Raw genomic sequence first — 26,071 nt, 5'->3', positions numbered from 1 at the left:
ATAACCTTAGGGCTTATAGCACTGTACATGATGAAACTCGATAAATGTCTGTTGGACTGAATTTTAGTGAATTTGATTCCTGAGGGTTCAAGGGTGAGCACGTGGCTAAGCTGGACCAAACCCGGTTCTAACTTTGTTCCTTGGTCCGTGCTGTCAACCCAACAACAGGCTATGCTTCCTCATGGTTTCACAACATTTTGTTTTGTTTTTGGTCTGATATTTACAAATTTATTTCTTCACTGTTAATGCCGCATCAGCTGGAGCATTGATGGTGTCCTTTGAGGGTCATCAGATACAATTGACTAATGCATTCATTATTTATAGTTTTGTATCCTTTGCACTATGTTTCTAAACAATAATGAGAGTTTCAAAACATTTCATTGAAAATAAAAAATTTCTAAAGCTTGATTTCTGTTTCTCCTTTTTGTGTTAAGGAGCAAGAGCAAAATGCAAGGCAGAGGTATATAAACTGTGCGTGTAAAGCTGGAGAGTGCCTGATGTATGGTAATGGCTCCAGGATTGTAAACGTCTCTCTTGGTACTCTTAACGCCCTCAGATTATTACTGTGTTCTCACATTCAGCTGGATGTGTTCAAGGATCTTCTTTGGTCTGAAAGGTCAGCTGCTTTTAGTTGTGCACCCACAGAATACTAATACGTCCTTATTCAAATTACCTGCTCCAGCACTTATTAAATTGATGGCCTTGCGCTCTAATTTAATACTGGTGTCGTGCCGAGGCGGGCTGCGGCAGCACTCTGGACTAAGCTGGGTGATGGAGAGGCAAAGTTCAAGCTTGAGCCGAGGTTTGGGGTTGCATTTCCCCACTAAATTAGCAGTCAGACGCAGTGTATAATTAATCAGTACAAACCAGGGAAAGCTTGTCATTTAATAAGGCTTTTTTATTTTCACATTACACAAACAGTGGGAATTGATCCATTAAGTGGGTGGCTATTAATGTGGTTTAATGTATGTCTGGTTGTTAAATTGAGATGTCAAGGTACATACATTCAGAGTTTAAGCATGGCTCATAGTTTTTGGTATCTGCTGAGATTTTAGGTCATGTTCATAGAATCTATAAAATCTTCATCACTGAGTCTGAACCTGGTTAAAACCTGTATATAGATTTAAGCTGATTGGTTTCAGCATGGCCTCAGAAATTCATTTTCTCATTGATCTTTATATCTTAAAGTTGAACTAGTGTCTCTCCTATAATTAAATATTACATTGTATTTGCAACATTTTCTCTTCATTATAAACAATAATCATTGACTGAAATTGCCTGGGACAGAGAAGAATCTGTCATTGGGTATTCTGCATATTATCATGAAGTTTTGGAGATAATGAGCTTTTGAAATATATAGAATGAGAGGTCGGCTAACTTGCCAAGGTGTCTGGAAAAGCCCTTTGTCTTAACAGTGGCATAGGAAACATTCCAAGATTTTTTTTCCCCTCAAAGTGCTTGAGGGTATTTTCCAGTTTTGTGAACTGGTTGCCTATAAGTTTGAGGTGATTTATTAATGTGCTCCATAGAATGAGTTTATGTGCATAAGGGTCACTGTTATGTATGACAAAGCACGTGGCAAACTTTGGTGGATTCCATGGCAGGCGTAAGTGACCAAGGCAGAAGGACAAACATGCCCGGCACACAGAGCTTAAGTTAGGCGTGTTATTAGAAAGGGGAGGGAAGGGGGAAGGAAAAAGAAAAGAGGTAAAGAGACACAGAGACAGAGAGGACAGAAGAGAAGACAGACAGGAAAAGTCCTGTCTGCCCCAGGGGAACATCAGGAAAGAGAGCAGAAAGAGTGTAAGTAGGTGGAGGTCTTTCTTTTAAAGGGGTCCATTGCACCTGGGCTGACCAGGGTACTGCCCGAGTACATTCTGCCAGGTAACAGGGGCAGGCCAGCACAAGGCTTGAATCCTTACAACAGCATTAAATATCTTCCCTTTCTTAGTTTATAAAGACAGGAAAAGCAGGAACCCAAGTGTGAAATTACTTTAGGAACCGGATAACTTATTTGAATATTGAGTGAGAGTATTTCACCACATGGAGAAATTATTACATTTGCTAGTACCAATCCCATTTAAATTAGCAAAGTTAGTCCCTATATAAATTATAAAATGTCGAAAAAAATCAATGATATGTATGAAAACATGCCTTGAAGTTACTCAAAGCACCAGCATATATAATTACACGGCTATAAAATAATTTTAATGTTTTTCTTATGAACTATGAAGAAAAGTTCCCCAACTTTACACAAGAAAGGTTAGTGTGCTTTTCTTTTAACATAAAACAATTTTATTTCATACAATATATTGTGATCATATTCTTTCCTTTCAGGTTTCAGATCCCCTTAGATACTCCCCATTCCCTACTCACTCGACTTCATGTTCTTTTTCTCTCTGAAAACAAAACAAAAAAAATCCAACATAATCCCCCAAAAGCAATAAAAATATGAGAATAAAGGCAAATAAACAAACAAAAGACCCCCCCAAATTATGACAAAAATACCAAAATAAAACAAAAAGTACACACACATATACATGTATACACACACACACGAGTTTGAAAGTTTCTCTCTTGATTGCAGTATCTGAGAAATAAGCAAAGATTAAGAGGCTACTTAGTGACTTATTTACATTTTCACTGACACGCACAATAGTATACATCGATGGAGTTCACTGTGATGTTTCCATGCAGGCATGCGCACCAGCAGGCACTGATTTTATCTGTTCATCCTTTTCACCTGGATACTAGAATCTTTTTAGTTTCTAAAATCTCTCTTGATTTGTTCCTGTTCCTTGAACATTTCCCTTACCTCTAGCATTCACCATTCTGCTTTGTGTGTGTACATCCAAGGTTGACTGATTGGTTTCCTTAAATGACTGAAAACACGTTGCATTTATCTGTTGTGTCTTGTTTGTTTTAATGAACATAATGTTCTCCAATTCTCCCGTTTTGCTCAGAATTACAGTACTTTATTTCGTGCCTGAGTATTATTTTATCACACAATTATACCACATTTTCTCTACTTATCCAAATCAATAATACCTGGGTTGGTTGGTTCCATATTTTAGTTATTAGGAATAGCTTTAAGGAGCATGGTAGCAAGCACCTTTTACAAAGGAACATTTTGTCTCCTTTGGCATTTGGGCATATACTCAGGGATGGAATTAGTGGACCATATGATGACACTATATTTCTCTTTACAGGAAAAAGAGAAGCACTAAAAATACACATTCTAAAACATTTTATACGATGTCAAGTGATGTAGTGGTGCATGCTTTGATCTCAGCTATTGGGAGTCAGGGGCAAGCAGATTTTGGTTAGTTTGAGGCCAGCCCGCTCTACATAGTGAAATCTAGGCCAGCATGCTCTATATGGGGAATCCAAGACAAGCAAGGTCTACATAATGAGATGTGCAAATGAAAGCAAACAACAACAACAACAACAACAAACTCAAAAATTACTTAATTGCTTAGATGTATTTAAAAGCTCTGATAGAGAAGCTATGTAGTTGACATTGATAGGTTAACATAGATATTCCCAAAGTTCTAACTCTCTCAAGTGATATCTTTGATATAAATGACACATGGATAAAAACATAGTAGAAATATTTAGAGTGAATTTTGAATGGAAGAGAGTTAATAAACAGGGAAAGAACATTTATGGAAATACCAGTGTGTGGAAAAGGAATAATTGTTCCAAATATCCTCAATTGGGATTTATTTTATAATGAAATTTTGGAAGACTAAGTTTTTATTTTTAATTCTCTATCCAGGATCATTTTAATACATCCAAATAAGACTGACCTCTAAACACTATACAACTAAAAAATAGGTTTTAGTTTCAGAGTTACATTGTACCCCATAAATGAGTACAGAATAAGGGATTACACCAATTTTTTAAAATAAATTTTGTTTATTTATTACACTCCAATCCCAGTTCCCCCTCCCTCTTCTCTTTCCAATCTCCCCTCCTTCCTCCCATCTCACCTCCAATCAATTCCTCAGAGAGGTTAAAGCCTCCTGTAGAATGTCCACTAAGTCGGTCCCATCACCTGTTGAGGCAGGACCAAGGCGCATCCCCCACCATGTCTAGAGTGAGCAAGGCATATTTCCATAGGGAACGGGCGCCACACAGTTAGCTTATACATTACAGTTAGGTTACAAAATAAGGTATATCCCTTTGACTTTTTGGGGAATATATGTTGATATAGGTGTATATACATATATACTATATATGTATTATATACCTATATATTCATTATATATGTAATCGTAGAGTTTTACAATACTGAATGCATAAATCAATAGATAATAAAAATCTTTTTGATTGTTTATATTTTGTAAATTTGCTAACATGAACCTGTGTTGTTTTTGTGTTGAGTGCTAATATTTTATTAACATCCAGTTACTATATATATATTTTTTTCTTATTTTACATATTGATCCCAGTTCCCTTTCCCTCCCTCCCATGCCCCCTGACCCCCTGTCCCACCCTCCACACACCACAGGGAGGGTGATGCCTTCCAGGAGGGATCATCAAAATCTGTCAAGTCATTTGGAGTAGAATCTAGGTCCTCCCTCCTGCCTCTAGGCTAAGGGAGTATCCCTCCATGAGGAATGTGCTTCCAAAGTTCTTTCATGCACCAACGATACATCCTGGTTCCACTGTCAGAGGCCCCTTAGATTACCTAGGCCTTCTAACTGAGACCCATGTTCAGGGTCTGGGGTTCATTAGCTCCCCCTTCAGCTGTCTCTGTGGGTTTCTGTAGCCTAGTCTTGTATTTTTATTAAAGTATTAAATACAAAACAAAATGAAAACAATAATATAGCATTATTCTTTAGTGTTCTTTTGTTTTTGCTTAGTTTGGGTCTTTGTTATTGTTTTTGTTCTTGCTCAGAACTTCTAACTGAGACCCACATTCAGGGAGTCTGAGTTGGTTAAATGCTGGTTTCCCAGCTATAAGTCTGGGGATCCATGAGCTTCCCCTTGTTCAGATCAGCTGTCTCTGTGGGTTTCTGTAGCCTGGTCTTGACCCCTTTTCTTCACACTTCTCCCTCTGTGCAACTGGATTCAAGGAGTTTGCCTCAGTGTTTAGTTGTGGGTGTCTGTTTCTGTTTCCATCAGCTACTAGATGAGGGCTCCATGATGGTGGATAAATTAGACGTCGATCTCATTACCAGGGAAGGGCATTTAAGTTAGTCTTTCCACTGTTGCTCAGATTGTTAGTTTGGGTCATTCTTATAGGTCTCTGGACATTTCTCTAGAGTCAGTTTTCTCTTCAAACCTATAATGGCTCCTTCTATTATGGTATCTCTTCCTTCCTTCCTTCCTTCCTTCCTTCCTTCCTTTCTCTCTTTCTTTCTTTCTTGCTCTGATCTATTCATCCCCTGACTCAATTTTTCTGGTTCCACATGTTCCTCTCTCCTCCCCTTCTCTTTCTCCTAACTCCCTCTCTACTCATTGCCTCCCAAAATGCTCAGGAGATCTTGTTCCAAACCCTTCTGTGAGGGATATTGAATGAATCTCTTAAGTTCTTCCTTGTATCCTAGTTTCTTTGGTGATGTGAATTATAGGCTGGTTATCCTTTGTTCTACGTCTAAAATCCTGTTATTTTAAATAATCATTATAGAACATTTGTATCATCAGAACACCTGTCTATTTTATTGAATGCTTTAACAAAGTTTTTGTGAAAGTATGGATGACATATGATTCTTTTTATTTTCTTAGATATATTTGAATCATTTAATATATTGAATATATTAAAGCGAGTTAGTTACAGGCCCAATCATAATAATTATCCCCTCCCCCAATGATCAGTCCATTAAGGTTGCTACCTTGACCTACATGATGTTTTCAATGAACGTACAGGACTCAAAATGATCCTCACATAAGCTAACATCAGTGGTAAAAGATTTTGAGTTACGACTGATAAGAAAGCAATGCTGAAAATAGAGATTACTTTAAAAACATTGTGAGTAGTGTTTACATTTCTAAGATAAGAGCTGCATTAACAGAAATTCATATATATCATCATACCCTCACATACATCCAAACAATAAAAACTAGAGACCACATAAACTTCATATATGCTTTTTTAGGTTTTTATAAAATAATTACTATTGAGATTTTGAAAAAAAAATGTGATAAAGAAAGCATTTTGTCTTGGTTGAACTGAGACATTAAACAAGCTTTTGGACTTTTATATTTTATTGTGATCACAGGCAGTGCCCTGTATTTTATTCTGGTCTTTGAGTATGTATTAAACAATTCCCCAAACTCAGGGTTTACAAGTCTTATTTTAGTGATTAAAAATGATGACGAGTTGTACCTAGTTTAATAGATTTTAGAGCATAAAACTCAGCATGCACCTGCTTTTATCTTAGCTTTCTTGTTTTCACCATATGTGAATTAATTGAACTACATTTCCATATATATTGCCTGGAGGGCAGAGCATGTGAAAGTCATCCCGAAGAGCACTTTCTGGACAATTCTTGAAGCAACCAGTCTTATCTTTTGTTAGTATTTTATCTTTAGAAGAGTAAGATCAGTAATGCTATTTTTGTTGTAAATAAGCCAATATGCTTGATGTGTCTAATTGCTCTTCTAGTCTTAATATCAAGAGCTTTGTTAGTAATTACTCTCTCATTCTTCCTGCTACAAATCAACTCTGGCTCATGATTTGATTCCCATTGGAAAGAAGAACTGCAGAAGTCATCATCCCTTGAAGGTGAGTGAGGTTAGAAGGGAGATTTTCTTTTTAATGTGCATGGGAAATACACTATCGTTGCATAATGGGATTGTTTGCAGCAAAATTATTGTTACCCATTTTGTTTATGTTTCAAATAAGCTGTGTATTGAAAAATAAAACATACAATTTTTTCTTAAATTACATAATACATAATTTCATTTAAACTCATATGAAGCGTTTTTCTATGTTTTAATATATTTATTTGCAGTAAAGAAAGACTTCTGGACAAATCATTGATTTCAAAAACAGTAGTTTAGATTCAGATTTCCAAAAGAGAATGGGATGTGGGAAATTCATATTAGAAATTCATACCAAGAATGTGGAATGAGATGTAATAAATGTTTCAAATATCCTTCCATTTTTAATGATAGAATATTTTAATTCTAAGTTACACATTTAGTTGGTTTTGTTATTTGACTAGTATATCCATCATCCACAAATGTACGAATGAAGCTGGGTTCTAAATCACGTTTACATGATAAGCCCAATTAATTCTTACATTGTTTTCCTGATGACATTAGACCTTTCTTCATTATATAAAACACATCTGGAATGTGAAATTGCTGAATAATAATCATGAATGCTAGCATGTTAAAGACTGGACCCCTGACACAGTCAAATAAATATGTTTTGTTAAAAAAAAAAGACCTCACTCAATGCAGATTTAAGTGAGGCATAGTTAGAAAGAATATGTAGGCATCTTTGTTCTTCTTGCCCCGCTTATGTTTGGACACATCAAAACAAAAGCAACCAAATTACAAACTTCTCTAATAATAAGGGGTAATATAATATATATTTTGAAGCTTTCTTATTTTTCTTATCTGATATTAAAATATTACAATAAGTAAATGTTCTAAAAGAGTGATAAAAGTCTATATTAAATGTGTATTACTTTTATATCTGTGCCTTAGAGTTACTAAGTTTAACTGTGATACATTTCATCAAACAGAAGATGCTGATAAGATCTTGCTCAAATGGCATGCTAATACAAGAAGCAGATCACTTTAAGCGGACCTTATATCTTCGCAGGATGCTAGAAATGAAGACATTACCTCAAAATGTAGGTAATTATTGCCTCCTCTTTTATCAGTGCTATTTTCTGAGGTATTATCATAAGAGAGCACTTTAGTATTAAGCAGGGCCTCAGAGTGGCAATAAATCAGTTCAACTGAGTCATCATTGTCTGAGGCATCTGGACTACTGAAATGTTTTGGGTCCTACAGAGAGTGTGAAATCACTTGACCCTTGGCATTAACCTTTGCTGAATGAATAGACCTTGCTTTCTACATCAGGGAACAAAGGAGAGGACTATTGATTAAACACCACATTCACTTGATATTAAACACTGGCTGCACTCACTTCTTGCTTCCAGTTCCAGGGGGAGAAACCTAGAGACTTGCTGAGTCTCAGGAGAATGGATGTTTGTAATTCAGAGCAGTGTTTTTCCTGCAAAGTACTTTTCTCCCCTTTGATCAATAACCAGAAGCCATGATCAGCCATGAGTACGTATTGTCAATTCTGACCTGTGTATTTTATCATTTAAGGTGTTAGGTCACAGTGCTGTGACTAATATCTCAGTTCTAAGCATGAATCGTTTCCCAGTGTCAATATCTGTTGAAAAAAGCAATTCATTTTATTTCATTTCCTGATTATGAATCATTGTCTTGGAAATTGATTTGTCTGCATTAGTAAGTGCATGCCTTTTCTGAAAATTTTTGACATGAACACTGTTTTTCCAGATGCTGAGTTTTAACTTGCCTTTGGTTGGAAGAAATAATATAAAGGGAATACTTGAGATGTATAATTTACTGTTATTTGGGGAAGAGGAACATGGCTAACTCAGTTTTCTATGTTGAAAAGAAGAAAAGATGAGGGGGCCAATGTAGCTATCCTTGCAATCAGAGAGAGAGAGAGAGAGAGAGAGAGAGAGAGAGAGAGAGAGAGAGGAGTAAAAACTTGTGGATTTCATAAGAAATCTTAAGCTAATTAACTTGTGATCCATAGCATATGCCCAAACTATTGACAACATGTTGGCACCTTCTTTGTAGATCTATTTATCTCTCAAGGGAAAATGAACTATTGACAGATAAGTCCATTCAAGTTATGGAACTTGAGTTAAGGTGAACTATTTTAGCTACATATTTACAAAGTTATCTTTGCTTGAGGTTGAAATGATGTATCCTTAAGATTTCTATTACTAAGATACTTTACCACAGATGCTGCCCATAGAGAGAAATCTTGGTCATTACTTCTTTCTTTATTACTTCATTTTTCTCTTTGTTTTGAAGCAGAGTTCCTATAGCTGAAACTGGCCTTAAACTCCCTTTGTACTCAAAGATGACCTTTACCTATGGCTCCTCATTCCTCCACATTTTATACATTAGGATTTCCAGTGCTCAGTACCACGGCTGGTATGTTTTGCTTCTCTCTAAAACTTCATACTCATTTGGATACGGGGTGGTATACTTGTGATAGTCTTTATAATTATTTCATTTGCTAAAAGTTTTGACTGGCTTGTGTCCCAAACCAAGAATTCTAGTTCAGCTACTTGGGAATCTGTCATCTTTGAGCAGCAACTTTTCCCTGTGAATAATAGAAAAATCTCTCCTCTAAGATTATGATGGTATAATATAATTTATGTAATGCATTTGGAGTCTCACATGGTGTGCACAATTTTTGAGGAGCATTAGAAGTTCGAGGGAAGTTGATAAAATGAATCATGATGTTAAACTTAATGATCAATCCTTCTCATGTAATGTGTTCTTCAAACTTCATGGTTTCTGTACAGTTTCCTTTGAAAGCTGCTTAAGCATGTAAAGTATGAAAAATACTCTATCTGAACCATATTGTGACTGTGTATCATGGAATTATTTTCTCTATTACCAAAAATAATAGTGTAGAAATAATTTTTACATCTTTCTTGTTGGATACAGGTATGTTAGATGCCCATATGTACCTTTGGATTTAGTGTTAACTTGAGAGCACCCATGTACAATATATTTGCCTGAGGTAAATTGCTTTGTTCATGTTACATATGATGCAGCCAACTGTGTATAAATGCATTGAATTAAAAATTAATTGGAATTTGATGTTTTGAGTTACTAGTTAGTGTCATTATTATATATTATGCAGTTTATACTACCGAGTAAGCTATTTTTGTGTTTAAGAAATCTGAGGCGTGTAGAGAGGTGACTGGATTAAGGTCACACAGAAGCATAGTGACATAAATGTAATAAGAGTATTTGCAAAACACACCACAGGCCCTTTCATATTCTCCTTGGTGATAGTAGTTACTTCCCAGAGGAAGTTATCTTAAAATAGGATTAGAGAGATACAATGCAATAACAAACGTTTGCAAATTCATTTAGATAGAATTACTGGAATACCAAATTCACAATTAAGAGAGGAAGATAGGAAAATGAATGGGGAAAAAAGGGAATATAGACAAAATAAAAGTACAAAAGAGAAAAAGAAAGAAAAGATCAGATAAGAACCTCAGTCATTACTTGAATAGAAATAGTCTATGCTAACATGACCACTAGATTCACTTTGTTAATTTAAAACATGAAAGTCTCAGTTCTCTGCGAAATGACATCTCATTCATAGCTTACAACACACTAGAATATGAACAGTGAACCTTTTCACCATCTAAGGAGAGGGACTGACAATATACTTACCATATTACATCTTAGGGAATTAAAAACAAGTGCCCTTTCTAAAAAGGGAGTCTTTGGGGGAGTTTACAGTAAAGGTGCTCAATCATAGTTTGATTATTTAGTATGTCCCCTTTCTGAACAATGCTTAGACTGGTGTGATTGATTTATCAAGCCACTAGAAACTTGAAAACACATTTTGCATCTGTGCACAAATGCTAGCTCTCTGGGTCTCTATGGCCTGAACATAACAACCGCCAGCCTGGCAGGAATCTTTTCAGCGGGATAGTTTTGTTTCTTTGAATTAGTAGATGACTTTGATGTTGACTACATGTTGTTAAATCTTGGCTTGGGAATCCAGTAAAAGCCCATATAGTTTATCTGACATAGTAGAGTTTATCTCTTTACATTTGTCATTCCTCATAAAAGATATCGATCAGAAATTTTGTGACTTTGACCAGCAGAAACCCTTATCTAACACACTCCAGGCTGAAATGCGGTGTGCAGAAATGAAAACACTTCCATCTTGCTCCCATGGTGCAAGAATGGCTTCTTTAGACAGTCTGGTGAGATTCATGTTGGACCCATGGGGACATAAGCATTTGGGGCATCACATTGAAGCTTTTTTTCCCCCTGAACTACCTACTCTTTGGAGCTGCACCACAACACCACTGCTCATGTAAAGCCCTTCAGAACTCTGTATCTTTGATCTGCACACAGTCCCATGGATCTCTGGCTCTGCAGTAACAGTTGAGAACTAACCCTCTCCTTCCTGTTTGGAGCTGTGATTGATTGGTTTTTGAATGGTCTAAAGAGGCTGGCTATAGAATCTAAACATTGTGTTTTGAATGTTTTCAAAAGAAGAAAACAATGTATATCCTCATTCACCACAGAACAAGATAAAGGGAAATTATGGCAGTGAGTACTGAGTTGGTAATGTCGACTTTAGAGAACCTTTTTAACTTGTCAACCATTTAGAAATGACATTTCTCTTTTTCATTTGTATTTGTCTTAAAATTTTTTAGAGTAGTAATGTCATAAAAGTAAATTTCAATCCATCAATCTGATTTATCATTTAATTATTGCATATGTATTAATTACATACATATTTATTATCTTAAATACTATAACAATCAATTTTGCCCTGATGTAAACTCTGAGATTTCCTTGTAGCTACTGGCCTGACAAGACATGCCCACTTATGGGAAAGTAGAGGGAATGTGATGGAAGTAGCTGTGAACACTCCTTTATTGCATTTAAGGGTCACTCCACAAGTTAGAAGCTATATCTGGTGCCATCATCAGGCCAAGAGCCAGTGGCGTCATAGACCCTAGCAGAGATTCACACTACCGTCATTTCCCTGAATTTATATAGTATTGAACCAGTTCCTAATGACTTAATGCTACATCCATAGATTAGTGCTTCTCCCACGCCTGACAGACGAGAGTCTTCGTGAGGGTGAAGAAAAGTAGAGACCCACAATTGGTCAATATGCAGAGAATAAGATACTGCAGAGTACTAAGTCCCAACTAGGACATGTGTGTATCATTCCTGTCCCCTTAGAGCTCAGGGGTCACCAAGAAAAAGGAGGAGGTAGATGGCTACAATGAAGCAGTGTGTTCTGGGACACAACAGGGCAATTACACATATAATCTCATAGAGGTTGTGACAGAACACAAAAACACTTAAGTCAGACAGCCCGGAGCCAGAGAAGGTGAGCATGAGGCTCCACCTTTAGGAGGTTGGGCAGTGGGTAGCTTCTAGAAGAGGGAAAATCACTTTTAATTTGTTTCATAGGTTGGCCAAACGTATGAAGGAGGAGAACCACAGGCCTGCTTAGGGCAGCCTGCCCTGGGTCGCAAGGAGAAGACACAGGCCTGGCCAGTGTCTCAAAAATATGGGGGGGGGGGGAGAGAGAGAGAGAGAGAGAGAGAGAAAGAGAGAGAGGTTCTTGGCTTGTGGAAAAAGGCAGATCTGAAGAGGAGATGGTGATGAGAAGTGAGCTGTGGTGGATGGCTTGCTTGGCACCTGGGACCATGGTGCCGCTGCCGAAGTTCACGTCTGGGTCCATGGCCTTGCTTCAGTCATGGTCTGATGGGAGATGTCATTCTGTATATGTTTCTCATGCTGGTTAATAATAAAGCACTGTTGGCCAATAGGAAAGGAAGATAGGAGGGACTAGGAGACAAGGAGGAAATAGGAAGTAGTAAGGAGGCGTCAAGATGGAGAGTCTGGAGAAAGCAGTATGCCACCGGCTCCCCGGTAAGAGAAATACATAGATCAGCAGAAATGGGTTAATAATTAAGCCAGAGCTAGCCGATAAGAAACAAGTAACCGGGCCAACAGTATTGTACCAAATCAGAGTCTCTGTGTATTATTTGGGGCTGGCGGCACGGCGGCAGGACAATACCAGGCGGCGGGCAGAAAAACCGTACTCGTTACAATGGTCTGTGATGATGTCAGTGGCTCTTGGTACCACTAACAGCCAAAAGAACAGTTAGGCCAGGAGTTGGTCCCTCACTTCACTGGCTACAACACTAGGGAGAACTGGTCCTGCCCCTCATCAGCTGCAGCACCTTGCACTTTGCCTGGGCAGCACAGTAGAGCAGACCCTGTTCTAGAGAGCAAGGGTGAGTAGGCCCTGGGGGCATGTGATTGGGAGAGTTGGTTCCAGCCCACCTCATCTGCCATGTGGTGGCATGGGTGAGGGAACGATGCCCTCCCCTTTTTGCCTCTTGCTGCATGAAGCAGGCCGGGGTCCTGGCCCAGCCTCTCACCCGCTGGCTGAATCACTCAGGAGAGTGACCCTACACTTGGCCTGGGTTGTACAGTAGAACTGACCCTGTTGGCAGGGGTGTAGGTGAATGATCCTGAGGGTGTGAGCATGGGAGAACTGGCCCCGCTATACTGCTTGTCTGCCATGTTGTGGGAGCAGCCTAGTGAGAGTTGTCCTCCACTTGTCCCCTTGCTCTTAGCTGCCTGCAGCAAATGAGAGAGCTGGTCTCTGGGTCAAGAGAGTATAAGAGCTGGTCCTGTCCCTCACCAGCTGTAGCACTTGGGAGTGCAGGCTCTGTACTTTGCTGCAGAAACACAGTAGAGCTCATTCTATTGGCAGGGACAAGGGGTCAGTTGGATCTGAGGGTGTGAGAGTGGGAGAGCTCACCCTGGTGGTGAGGAATGGGAAGAGCTGGCAGGCTGATCTACCCTGCAGGTGCCCAGGCCCAGAACCAGGGCTATGAGTTGACCCACCCCAATACCCACCCTTTTATGATCTGCTGGAGCATGGGAAGGGGCTGGTTTTGAATATCCAAAGCTGCAGAGATCTTCAAAACACAGGGCAGCAACAGATTAGCCGAGAAGCGTCCCAGTGAGCGCTCAGTATTGGTGGTGTAGCAGAAATGAGAGGCTTGGATCAGAGCAACGACTCCTTGCAATGAACACTTGCAAGTAAAGAATATATATGTGACTCACTGTGCCATGAGATTTCCCTTTTTCTTTTAATTTCATTTTATTTTGAAGGAGAGGTTGCAAGGGTGGCTATGAAGGGGTAGGGAGATGAATGGGATCTAGATGCATGATGTGAAAGCCGCAAAGAATAAATAAAAAGTTAAACAAGGAAAAGAGAATTTGGACATGTAAGGGTTGAGGATCTGAGAGCAGATGAAGGGTATAAATATGATCAGATCATTATATAAGTTCTCAAGGAATTAATAATGTTTAAAGTTTTATTTTAAAAGGAAAGCATAGCAATACTGGGAATAGGTACAAGTTCCAGCATATAATGTTGTCAATTCCTGCTCTGTTTCACCTTCTGTCCCAGATTAGAGTCTGTGGTGCTGAAATGCACTTGAACTTCATAGGCAGCATCCAAATAAGTCACACAGGGAAGGCTTCACTGGGTTCCTTTTATGTGAGCAATGCTGATTTCAGATGCTAAACTTTAGTATAGGCCTAAAATTTTATGACACTAGGGCAGTGTAAGCATTTAGTGACATTTATGGCAGTCTGTCCTTTTTGCCCGTACTTTCTGAAATGGGTGGCTGATCCTTTTATAAAGAATGGTGGTGACATGTGACCATCACCTAGCCAATTCCAACTGCACTTTTGTGTGTGCAATGGAGGACCTCTAGCTCCCTCCTTTGAAAGTGCATTCCCAAACAGCACGGAGAAGCCCATACCACCCAACAGGCATGTACATGCTCACTTAGTTTAATAGTGCATTCATATGGTCACAAACACCATGAACTGCTTTTGCTACACGTCTTTCATGTGAACCCACAGTCACACATAAAATCATGATTTCACATTATCTAAGATTAGTGATAATGAACAGGGCAGTTCAATAAACTTACAAAATTGATCCTTGTCACATATGTACTTAGATCCTCTCATTTAAAATGTTATGAAGTTGATTAGAAGAAGAAATCTATGTGGTTGAGTATAAAAACTCCCTAGGTGGGTAGAAATAAAAGGCCAGTAATTATTTTACACTATCTCTGGTCAAGTTCAGATGGGAATAAAAATAGTGGCTGCAATATATGCTAACATGAGGAATGGTGTTATATCTCAGAAATATTACAAAAGCCTATAGAACATGGTGTTTAAGGTCTTCCATGGAAAAGAATCTGGTGACTTGCTATTACAAAGTCCTGATATTTGCCTATCCCTCTACTCTTTAATTTACCACATTCAATGCTGTTTGACTCAATTTATTTTCTGGGTTGATAACAGGGACCCTCTTATCCTTTTATAGTTTTGCAGAATGGCTGTGTTTCTCAAATCAAGTTACCAAGTATTAAATTAGATAACAATGGCATCCATTTAAGATTAATGTGAGGTCCTTCCTGACTTACAGTATCTGTTCTAGAAGACATTTTCTGTGGTGTATGATTAGTGTGAGTGTAAGTGACAAACACAACAAGACAGTTCCAGGCAAAGACATTCCCACATTGTAGCTCAAGCAAGGAAATATCCAATGCTTATCAACATGCTGCTCAACAATATGGTCACCTGAACAGGTCCTGCACATTGTCAATACCAGTTGTACATCAAAATGGATGCAAGAAATTCATAAGGCGCTACCTGTAGATGAAAAACTACAGGCAATTAACAGCTGGTGTGTGTGCGTGTGTGTGTGTGTGTGTGTGTGTGTGTGTGTGTGAGAGAGAGAGAGAGAGAGAGAGAGAGAGAGAGAGAGAGAGAGAGAGAAAGAAAGAGACTACCAGTCCTCCTGAGGAAGTAGCACCCTGGTAGGCTGATAGGTTGTCCTATCTCTAAGGGTCATCTCCAAGTTATGAAGAATGTGAAGAATAACACATGGGCTCTTAAAGTTTTATATACATATATACTCATAATTATATATTATATATAGGATCTCATAATTAAAGAGAAAGAGGCCAATAATTTGGGAAGGAGGATAGAGAACTCAGCAGGAGGTTGGGACGTGTATGGAAATAATATAACTAAAGTACTCATGCATGAAATTCTAAAATAAAATAACTTTAAAAATAACCTTAGGAAGGAAAACTGCTTTTGTATTTTGTGTTTGAACATATTTGGGCAGCCTACATCTTGGAAGAACAACCTAATGTCACTCTTGGATGTCATTTTTGTCCCCTTTTGCATAGCTATTCTACCATCTGTAGAGCATTTACAACACATGGACAATCCAGACCTCCATTTACATCACAGCTTTAGACCTGCTATTTTTGTGCCTATTAGGCTATATCTTAGTGAGATCAAAAAGGTGGGAAAGAAAGGGACATAGTGCTGTCCATGTATCTGAAGCCCATTGTTAAATACTGGGTGTTTACAAACAGCATAAACATCTTTGAAACAGAACTGAAATTTGAAACAGAGCAGGACAGGAGACATTGGGACTTTAGAGCTATTTCACATATGTCTAGTTTACACTGAAAAATTTTTCCTCTTTAAAATAACTTCAGGATTCTTTACTTTTATTGAGAACACAATTCATTATTAAAAACCATAGGCAGAGAATCTTCAAATGACACTTGCTGAAGACAATAATTATTTATAGTAACAGAAAGTAGAGCATAAGTTAAAACTGTATTTTTCTAATTTCCTTTTTTATCATGAGCTATCATAGATATCGGCACTGAAGACTTATTTCTTAAGTATATGCACTGTTTTCCTAGGAATATTGACAATTCATTAGTACTAAGGAATCATTGGTAAATTATTGTTGATGCTAGTTCAAATCTGGATGGTGATCATAGCCTAGGTTTGGAAACTGGCCTCCTGACTCACAAATTAACCAGTGGCTTTTGTGGCAGGGTATGCGAAATGTGACATTGGCTTTGGAGTGTAATCAATAGCCTTTGATCTTAGAATTCTTTCTCTTCCATTTTATGAACAATACCCAGCACTGAGGACTTTCTTTCTTTAGAGAGGAACATAAAGAGATTGGAGCAGCAGGAAAGTGCATTTTAAATCTGTCAATATTGTGTTGTACAAGGTGAATAAAAAAAAATTTATGGCCCTTTATCAAAATGGCTTAGTATTCAGAGGTTATGTTGGCAGGGATGAATATTTGAAAATTTTAAGATAAAATAGCATAAAACCCCTGCTTGATGAGCCTAATCATGGATGAGCAAAATAGTATGGCATAATTGTCTCTGGAGTGATGTCTGCAAGAATTTATTAATTTATTCAAATCTTCAAAATGGAATGGAGGTGTCAGATACATTACCTACCTTTAAAAAAGTGGGATGAGTATTAAGGATAAAGATATTGATGGCTAACCCTAAAGGCTTTTGAATGAGACTGGTAACTTCAAGGGCATCTCTGTGTATGTCACACTAGACCTTGCTTTGTGTGTTGAAAGTTTTAAGTGTCTATGTATGTTTTAATGGTTCTTTTATGATTTTTACATTGTATGTATAATCTCGTGCTTTCTTTGTATAGAAAACTTTTCTTCTGTGGGGGTTATACTACTGGCTATTCATAGAACGTTCTTGCATTGTTATAGATGTCTTGAATCAAATACATACATATATTTGGACATCCACAGCATGTATGTGGAGATTAGCGAACAACTTGTGGGAGTCTATTCTCTCCCTCTACTGTGTGGATATCGGCAGTCAAACACACATTGTCCGATTTGGTGGCAAGTACCTTGACCATCACATGGGCAAGAGTCAAGCTATCTTGGATGCATTACAAATTAAGTTGCTGATGTCTTTAGGCATTTAAGATACTGACTTTTAAACTAAAACTCTTCTGTGTTTTTTCTAATTCTAGCATTGGAATAACCATATAACACACATCGGTGATCTATTATTTAAATAGTAGGAGACAATCATTATTAAGTTTAATGAACATAGGATTGGGGAGGTGATTTAGTGGGCTACTCATCCTTGGAATATATCAAGCAATTAAATGGACAAAATGCCTGGAGATTATACAACAGCAAATTATACCAGTAATTAAAATGCGTACCTACTAGTAAACAATAAGAAAGTGCCAAGGCAGAAAGGCACAGAGAGAATATCGGCAATGCTAATTTTTGTAAGGTGATCTTAGAGAGCATAATGAGATTGAGTCATAGAGAACATAATGAGATTGATGCTGGTAGTGAATCTTGTGTTCTGTTGTTAAGTATAAATGTGTGTTATGACCTCATGGAGGGAATTTGTTGTCTATTTAGTACTGTATATCCATTCACATAAGTTCTGAAATATCTGTCCAACAACATAATGGGTAATATTTAAACTGTACTATGTATTAGTGGATGTTTATCCTTACTCTCTGTTGTCTTTTTACTGTTACTCAGAGAATTAGAGGCAACTGTTATGTCACTGATAAATTACAACTGAGAAAATGTAACGTTAGTATTTTACTAGTCTGTAGCCTATTCAGATATGTGGTGGGATTTATGATTTAGCTTTAATTCCTATTAAAATGTACATAAATCTGGAACAGGGAAGTTTCTTTTCTTAAAAAGAGGAAACTAAGCTTCATGTCCATGTGTTGCATGTTTAACGTAACACTTTGCTTCAGTATTTTGTTCTTTCAAATAAGCTACTTAGGAGAAAAATTTATCAGCCTCCTGTATGTTTAAAACACAATGATGAAGATGTTTAAAACTAGTTTTATGCAAAGCAAGTACTATGTGTGCACATCAGTGGAATGTATATTTTATGACAACTGACTAACATTTGAAGCACTCTAGTTGACATTGTGTCTATTGGAAGTCACCCTTGCCCCTGCAATGATGATAAGCCCTTCAATTAGCATTATCTTGCTACTAACAAAGGATTTATTAATTAAGATAATAGACTTTGAAAGTGATTGCTCACTCGTGAAATAAGTGATAGTTAAGATATGTGAACTGTCTAGAAATACCATGTACTTATTTCTGCCCTTGTTTGAACACTGTCCAAGGACCTAGTGACCTCAGAGCCTGGTCATTTTAATTTTTTCCTGTTCTCTATCTATTGACATTGGTGAACTTTGGCTTGGCATTGTTCCCTAGTGGCACATGAAAAGAGGGTCTCACTGATTAATCCACCCATTAGAATGGCTGACATCTGCTGCTAAGATACTTCTTTATCTCTAATATTTCCTCCATTCATGGTGTGTGCAAACAACCAAGAGGAACAGACATTCCATTATCTTTAAAGAAGTTGGGTAACATGGACGTAATCAAGTGCATGTTTAGTAGAATAGGGCCTGCCTTGGTGAGTTGTGGGACATGAATATTTAGCTTCCTCATAATCATTTAAGGGCAACAAACCTTTAGAAAAATAATCTAACAATTGTGAATGACCATATTTGACTTGGTTTATGGCACTAAAACAAAAGTTGCATTTGGAAAGGGGATGTAGGAGGCAGATACCAGTCATTGGGGCAGCCATGATGATTCCCCACTCTAAGGAACATGCTACTTCCTGTCCCATTGGCATTTTCAATGAGGTTATCCCAGAACAAGTGAACTAAGATTTGAAGAGTGTTTGTGTGCCTTTCCTCCACTCTATTACTGCTGCAGACTTGGAGGCCTGGAGATTCCATCATGTAGTGCACTGTTATTAATAGTTCTGTACTGGAGTATTTAGAAATATATTAAAACATACAAACCTTTAGTTAGAATTCAGTGTATTTCAATCTAGATTTTGTGTGTATGTGGCTCTATCGATGTTGTTGTTATGTGTGTGGTGTATCCATGTGAAGGTCAGAGGTCATCTTTGGGTATCTTACTCTGCTACTCTTCTTTCACAGGTAACTCAAAGCTCCCATTATGGCCAGTCTAGCTGGTCAGTAAGCTACTAGGATCTTCCCTTTCCCCCTTCACCCCACAGCTGGGAGACAGGTGCATACTGTCACACACAGCTTTTATTTGTATGTTGGGAATCTGAACTTAGTTACTCATGCACATGCACATGCACAAGCATTTTACTGGTTAGGAATCTCCCCTGACTGAGGATATAGTTTTAAATGTGATAATCTTGTCACTTGGAGTCTATGATCTGACCTTCCTGGTTCAAGCAAATCAGGACAAAAGAATGTTGGATTAAGTCCTCATCCAAACTTGTGAACTAGGCTTGCTCACATTCAATACAGCACTTTAGAGGTGATATACTTGATAGTACTTTTATCTACTGGTGAACAATCTTTTTGTTTTTTTGTATAGAAGTTTATTTCCCTACAAACTTTATGAAAAATTCAGTGTATTTTTACCTACTACAAATTAAAGGTCTTGTGTGGATACAGTTTTGTGTTGCATGTATGTGCCTGTGTTCATGTGTATGTTCATGTTACTGTGATATGGTTCTATGCAGGTGCACTCACCTATGTGCTTGCATGTAAAGACTAGAGGTCTTGATCACACTTATGCTTTAAGGAGAGTGTATAATATTGTTAAATCTGTAATATACGAGTCTGTAGCCCAAGGTGGGTATGACACTACTGCTTCCTGTATAGGCAGGGTTGGGTCATCAAATAAGATGAAATTCAGAAGCAGACAGCTATCTTCCAGTGGGTTCTTTCCTCTTGTGTTTGTTTATAGTACTAATGCTTAGCTGAAGAGCCTCACTCCTGCTATCCAATCATGTGTTGAGGAATCATTCCAGTCAGAGACTTTCCACTTTAAACAATCAAGTTTTATTATTTTGAATTCTACTCTTTTTTCACAGTGCTGGATCATAAATGATCTGGTACTGGCAGATTCATGAATTTCTGGATGTTCACTTCCTGTGATCCAGTTCATCTTGTTATAAGATATCTGTTTCCATTTCCATCCATACCATGTTGTCTCAATTGTTGACTGTTAATGGCATTTCATGAATCAGTGTGTCAATATATGCCAAATAACTTGCTTGGGATTTTATTTGTATTTTGAACTGAATTAACAAGCTGATGTAGTTTTCTGTTCATGAGCTTAAGTCATTTATTACATTGGTTATGTCTCTGCAAGGCCAACTAAGTAACATGCATAAATGTTGTGTCCTTAGAGATAAACCCATGGCTACTTAAAACGTTTTAAAAATCATAACCTCTAATAAACTCGAGTTTTGTTTATAAGGAATAGGGAGAAATAGGTGTTTATTAAGTCAGGTTCATTATAAATATTCCAAAGTATTATATTTGTAGAAATTTAATCTACTAAATTAAGGATTGAATTGTATTTTCCTAAATTGTTGGTCCCCTAACTTAATGTGCTAAAGTTCTAACTACCATTCTGATGGTACTTGGAGACAGGCTTTTTGGGAAAGATGAGTCTATGAAGAAGAGGCTCTCACAACGACTCTGGGTCCCTTTTGGGAAGAGATGCCTACAAGCATTAGAAACTCTTCACATTCTCTCTGTGTACATATAAAAAAATACATATATGAGTTCATGGTAGGATGGCTCCCATCTGTAACCAGGATGGGAACTAAACCCTACCATGTTGGCAATATATACCTGTAATCCTCCAAACAATGAAAAACTACATTTCTGTTAAATTCACAAGGCATTTTGTTATAGTATTAAAACTGGTTAAGGCATGCTTGAAACTATAGATTACTTTTATTCTTCTTGATTCAAATAAAAATGCTTTAGTTAACCAGAATCTATCTCTCTGTGATAGACATAAACATTTTTAAGACAACTTCTTATCAGGGAGATATTTCTAATCTAAATGCTTGGTTCTTAAAAAACAAAGATACAAAGGTCATCTTAACTGTAGAATTATGTTACAAACAAGACAGAAAAAATATTCACATGTTGTATATGACGTTGACTTTCAGTATTCTATCTTGCATATTTTCTTAATATTTTCAAGTTCCTTTATCTAAATGAGGTATATCACAGCAAAAATGTTATTTACTACTGTTCTTTTAAAAGAGAAGATTAAAGTATATCATTACAGTAATGGTGGGTGTCAGACCTCCTTGGAGCTGGATTTACAGATTGTTGTGAGCCACTGATGTGTGTGTGTGTGTGTGTGTGTGTGTGTGTGTGTGTGTGTATTTACTACACCAATTAGTGTAGTAAACAACATTTAGTAAAAAAAAAAAAAAGATACAATGAATTTGAGAGAGAGCAAGGGGGTGGGTGAACTGGGTTACATTCCCAGTATTCATACTAAAAGGTCATACAGGTAACAATTAAAGCAACTTTGGATCATATTCTTTCTTCTAGTTTTGGTTCACCTGAAAATTTTGTAAGAAACTATATAACTAAGTACAACTAATATCTTGCTTATGTGCCAGAAATCAGATCCATGCCTGCTATTCTGAAGCAGTGTGAAACATTCCAGGAAGGACACCTTCAGGACATTCTAACACATAGGGTGTGGTGAATTTATACAGCCACAGGTGAATTCTGCCTAGTTCTGTGTAACATGATTAATTTTTATTTCCACTGAAGAAGTAGAAGGACCTGACCCTTCAAACTGCCTCTTGTATATCATAGTTACTAGTTATTTTTCTGAGGGAAAGATTATAAAATAGATAAAAATATTTAATTTTAGAACTATGTTATATAAAGTTAATAAGGACCCTAAATTTTTACTTCATTATGTATCTCAAAAGATTAAAATTGAATCTAGCCTAAAGAATTGTATTGTCCCACATTTTATAAAGCCCTTCGGAATTGACTAGAATTCAAATAAATTTCTCTTAAATTACTGATCACATGGATTTTGAGGACCCATATTTCTAGGTTTGGATTATATCAAGGAATGAAGTAAAAGACTGCTTTCCTCTCAATATTACTTTGAAATGATGTTTGAATAATTTTCACTCTATAAAGACCTTCTTGAGCGTTATTTTCTGATCTACCACTATCAGGATGTGCTTGGGCCACAAAGACTCTACCATCATCAAGGCAGTAATTCTGCAAATAGAAAAAGCTTGACTTTCCTGGCCCTTCTGCCTTATGCTACTTTCAGAGTCAACCTCCCTTCCTCTGGAGGACCACACATAAAAGTCTCTTAGATTTTTGAAGAAGTCAATGGCTATCTCAGACAGCAAGACTGCAGACATTCCAACTTCACCCTTCCCAGGCTCCAGAACTGTAAGAAAATTTCTGTTCCTCATGATTTTCTTTTTCTACTTAGGTATTCTTCCCCTGAAGTACAAAGTAGACTGACTTCTCCAACTTATTACTATTATAATTATTTCTGCTATCTCATTTTTGTTAAAGGAAGCAGAGGACACATACATCATAAAAAAACATTGTGGATGGATACATGGGTGAGTGGGGGAGAAATTTGAATGTTATGCTGAGAACTGAGATGTCAGCTGCACTATTTCCACTTTACCTCCAAAAATCATCTTAGTTGAAGGTTTCTTCAGTTATCAACATAGGTCTTTAAAGCCAGTGAGCTGAATTCAGAGCTGTTCTTTTAACTGGGTGTGGCCAACACAAAGATGGAATATTACTGGGTATGGGCCCACTCAGAGTAGTCGCTGATATAGAACAGGTAGAGGAAATATTGATTTGGATGACAACACAATTTTTTAGAAGTGAGAAGGAAGGGAATCATAAAATAAAATTTGACAAGAGCCAGATGCCATCAATAAGGAAAAGGAATGTATATGACAGGGCTTTGTGCCTACTTCTAAGAGGGTTTTAGTGTCGCATAAATTAAACCTAAGGAAATATGAGATGAATTAGACTTGGAAAGATGAGTCATTTTTAAAATATGTATGTTTTTCAGTGTTCTGAAAAAAACATCTATGTATTTGTGTGCTTGATGTTATGGGAAACTCTTCTAGGAAGAGGCCTCTGGAGAGGACTTAATGCTGAAGTTATACCAGTGCTCTCTCTCTCTCTCTCTCTCTCTCTCTCTCTCTCTCTCTCTCTCTCTCTCTCTAGCGCACACACACACACACACACACACACACACAGAGAGGGGGGGCAGGAGAGGGAGATGAATGGAGAGAGAGACACAGAATGAGTGAATATAGAGTATTAAGATGTGCTTTCTGCCAGGTATGGTGGCATCTGCCTTTCATCCCAGACACTGAGGGAGCAGAGACAGGAAGATACTTGTGAGTTTGAGGCCACCATGGTTTATAAAGATAGTTCTAGGCCAGTCAGAATTACACAGTGAAATAAATTAAAATGTTCCTTCTGAGTGTAACTAAGTATGCCTACAACCCAAGCCCTTAGGGATACTGAGTTCTGGTCAGGTTATATAGTGAGACCCTGCAAAAAACTTCTAAAATGCTATTACATTTCTGAACTGAATACTAGTTATCTGAGATATTTGAATTAATTGATGATGGAACTACTTAGTGGTTTTCATCTCGATGCAGTCTTTTTCTCTTCCCTTTTCAAGATAGCCCTGGCTGGCCTGGAGCTCACTGTGTAGACTTGTAGACTGGGCTGGTCTCTGCCTGCCCCTACCTTTTGAGTGCTGAGATGAAAGGTGTAATCCTCCTGGCACAGGTATAAAGCTCTCTAAGATGAGCACTTTAACTCTTTATGACATCATATAGGAGCAAGTTGTCCATTGCAGTGGAGCCTCTTATTTGCATATGACATAAAACTGGCTAATTTGCTAAAATAAATATCTTTCAAAATTTACAGTATACCTTTTACGTATTGCTTCTACTTTTAAAATCAAAAGGATTTTCAACAAGCTGTGAATGTTAAGAACATATAGTTTTGAATTAGTCAATATACAAAAACTGATGCAAACTATTAATTCATCAAAATGAAACACATGCTTAAGTATTTCTTGCTGTTAGTCCAAAAACATTGCATCTGGACTGAGAATTTTTATTTCATTCCATGCTAAAACAGATAACAACCAGCTCTTAAAATTCAAGCATTACTTATTTACAAGACATATCATGCATGTGGTCCAAGTGGTCCCAATACCATTTCAATAACCTTTGGAAATTTTAAGTGGAACTTTGTCATGTAACAAGTTTCATGGAAATTAACACTTCCCAAGAAAACATAGAAAGCAACATGGAAATTGCCAGTGCCTTTTCCGAGATTTAGACAATAGTGTTATTTAACCTCAGAGTCAAACTTCATGAGACTAGACACCAACAGTAAACTGTTAACAATTTCTCAAACATTTTATTCATATGGAACACTAAATGATAAAACTGAACTTAAGAATATGAGTTAATCAGTTAAGAAGGCAAACATCTTATGATTGTCTTAAATTTTGTAAACATGAAAAATCTCATCATGCATGTAGAGTGACTCATAATCACCTGTAACTTCTAATTATTTCTAAATGCTAATAATGACTTTATAAAATCTTCTGTAGTTCATGATTTAAAAATTAAAATATTTCTATTGTTTATGTTAAAAAAAGAAAAAAATGAACTTAAAATTTTCTACACGAAATAATAATTTACGGAGTTTAATATTTAAATAATTAGAGATTCAAGTTCCCTCATTTTGAGACTGTTGAACAGAAACATGACGTATATGATTATCTGTAAAACAATAGGGAGAACAAAGAAATCCATCTGAACCCATTTATTAATCTGTGAAGACAGAGCAAAACATTCTTCTGTTTATAATATATATTTTATTCATATGTTTCTTCTCTTTTTGAAAATGGATATTCAATTTGATACCTATTAAGGCAGCAATTAATTATTTTGCTGTAGTTTGCTTAAAGGAACAAATTCAGCTCAATATATATGACAAGGCTTTAAATTATAATATTTTAAAAAAATCAACAGTGTGTATCTCAAGTGTTGCAAACTTGATTTGAGCATTTTATGGTACCCCAGTCAGCTGCCTATTAAAAGTGTGATCAGGTAGTTTAGACTGTGACTAGCTGTGTCAACAGAAGGAAAGTGGAGGATTAGTCTCTATGGCAACGACAAAGTATCCCTGTTTGTAGACAGACAAATTCTGCTACATCTGAAACTGATTGACAGGTCTATTCCTTTGCAACTGACCCATAGAAATTAGCAAGTAAAAGTTATTATACTGGGTTGTATTGAAGGGTTCTCAATATCTTGAAGTGCTCTTGTAAGTTTTTCTGCGGTGTTTGCATGAGAAGCCTGGCAGGAATTGTTCTGAGGTTTATATCTATGGTTTGATGGATTCTTTGTGGGGGAGTATTGCTGGCGAGAATAACTTAATTTTCAGTTCTCTGTATGACAGAATTGTTGGAGCATGGATTGAGGGAAAAACACACATCAAAGACCCACAGCTGAATAATATGCCACATTTCAAA

Source organism: Phodopus roborovskii, unplaced genomic scaffold, assembly GCF_943737965.1.
Source record: "Phodopus roborovskii unplaced genomic scaffold, PHOROB, whole genome shotgun sequence".
NCBI lineage: Eukaryota > Metazoa > Chordata > Mammalia > Rodentia > Cricetidae > Phodopus > Phodopus roborovskii.
This window is presented reverse-complemented; position numbering follows the sequence as displayed.